The following is a 2,657-nucleotide window of genomic DNA, read 5'->3' as shown; positions in this document are numbered from 1 at the left end:
TTCCCGGGATCTGTTGCAACCACTCGTCGAGTTTGGGGGTCACTGCCCCGAGTGCTCCGACCACCACAGGCACGACTGTCACCTTTACCTTCCAGGCTCTCTCCAGCTCCTCTCTGAGCCCTTGGTATTTCTCCATTTTCTCATGTTCCTTCTTTCTGATGTTTCCTTCACTCGGGACCGCTACATCCACGACAACGGGCAAACAGGCCAGTCGTTAGTCAGAACAATAGGAACATTCAATGGAGTTGCTGGGAGTAGTCCTCTGCTCCCCCCAACCTGAGAGCAGGGACCTAACATAGCAGAGTCCGGCACCGCCATGTCTGGACAGTAGGGATATATATATATATATATATATATATATATATATATATATATATATATATATATATATATATATATAGGGCCTAAACTACCAGTTAGACTTTAGTCTGCTGACGAAGTTTCTTGGATAAGAAGCGAAACGTCCGACACCTTCAAAGAAGTACAGATGATGGCTGAAAAAAACCTTTAGAGCTCTGAAAAGTGCTTAAAATGTAAGGTATTATTATTATTATTAGGTGTATTGCTGATAGAAACAGGCTTATCCAAAAAGGTATGGCCATATGCAGCTTGGACAGCAGCAGTTATACGGAACAGGTCTTACTGAAAAAGAACAGGAGAGACTCCCGAGTTGATATTTAACAGGATCAAGCCCAAATTTGTCAAAAATGAAAATGTTTGGTTCAGAATGCATGGTCTCTGAGCAAAACAGGAAAATGCTAGTTCCTAAAGACAAAAAGATGGGCGGGTTGTTTAATCCTCATTCATTCATTGATTATCCTCACAAAGGTTGTGGGGGTTGCTGGCGCTTATCCCAGCTGACAGCAGGACAGTAGGCAAAGGACAGCCTGAATCGGTTGTCAGCCAATCACAGGGCATACAGATAAAAACACCCATCCGTGTTGATACCCACACCAAGGTACAACCTGCTGTGCATGGTTTTGAAATGCGAGAGGAAACAGGAGTGCCCGGAGTAAACCTATCCAGGAGTGGAGATTTAATACTATGACCTTGACATGCTAACCACTGGACCACCACCCTTTTTTGATTGTCATTCATCTGCTTATTTCTGCTTATTTTATTTTTCATAGACAACCAAGGTTGAAAAACACAGACTGGTCAATAAGACCATGACAGAGAGTGGGACACAGACAGACAAGACTCAATTGGAGTACCACTATGCGTAAAACAAGTCACCTCCAAACTGAATATGTCGGAAAATATTCTGACACGTAAATCTGACTGTGACACAGATCCAACCATTTGTACTAATACTCCTCCTATGACTGGTCAAGAAAGGAAGAGACTGACACATTTATAAGATTATGAATGTGCAGATAAAAGCAATGAGATCATTATTGATTAGTGCTGTAGAGCAACAGTGGGATTGCCACAAACGGCATCGGCAAACTCACAAAAGTGGAAAAAGGCTATGACAGATGAAATGACTTCATTTAAAGAAAACTACATTTTCACTCTTGTACCATTCCCAGATTGGACTGGATTTGATTAGCCTTCATCAGTCCCAGCAGTGGGGAAATTTACATGTCACAGCAGCAAAGTTATGTTAGGAAGAGGAAAGGAAAGAAAGAAGTAGAAAGACAAAAAAGGAAAGGCAGCCACTCTTGCGGCGCCATCTTGAAGTTAAAAAAAAGATGGTAGACAGTGGCGGGAAGGTGGGTGTATGCCTTTAAAAGAGGATGACAAACGTAATGAAATAGATAAAGCGAGATATGTAGCCAAAGGGTCCAGTCAGATAGACCGACTTCATCATTCTGAGTCAGAATGATGGCTTGCTCTAAAACAAAATCGGCATGAAGTCATCATACTTGGATGCACCTATTGCCTGCGAAATATACTGTAAATGGACGATCACAAGACTTTTGTGTGAAACAAAAGTCTGGTGTACAACTTGTGTATAAATTGAGCAAATTCATATATGGCCATATTCTGGCAGAAATTGGAACATAATGCATTATGAGTTTTATTTGAGAATGAGTTTGTCGAGAGTCAAGCAGACCACTGTATCAACACCAAAATGTCTGACAAAGACATGGCCTCTCTGACTTTCTCTCCAAAACGTCTAGTATGAGTTGTCTCTACTGATATACTCATTCCTGATCCTATCCAACCTGGTCACTCCCGAAGAAAATCTCAACGTCTTCATCTCTGCTGTAACTCCCAGCTCTGCTTCCCATCTTTTCTTCTGTACTCTGTTTCCAGTCGGAAAAATCATGACTGGTCTCACCACAGTTTTGCACACCTTTCTGTTGTGTCGGGAACCTTGGGTGATTAATGCAAAATGATTTCAACACAAAACCAGGGAGAGATTTCTGCACAAGTAGGACGAAGGAGATGCCTCATTAGATTAGCATGCAGCATATCCAAGTATAAAATACTGTACAGCAAATGTGTATTTTATTTAGTATTTCAGATGCTCATATTTGCTTAACTCAAGTTTCTAATACGACCAATATAGTTCGAGGTGTTTTGCGTGACAAAGTAAAATGTGCTTAATTAACCTTTTTAGGGACAGCGGTTACTAGAGTCGACAGATTATCATGTTATTAGGTCACGGGGTTCATGAAAGGGTTAAACTTGCCGGCTTTGTCCAGCAC

This window comes from Hippocampus bargibanti, linkage group LG03, assembly GCF_051943395.1.
Source record: "Hippocampus bargibanti isolate YZ-2025 linkage group LG03, ASM5194339v1, whole genome shotgun sequence".
NCBI lineage: Eukaryota > Metazoa > Chordata > Actinopteri > Syngnathiformes > Syngnathidae > Hippocampus > Hippocampus bargibanti.
This window is presented reverse-complemented; position numbering follows the sequence as displayed.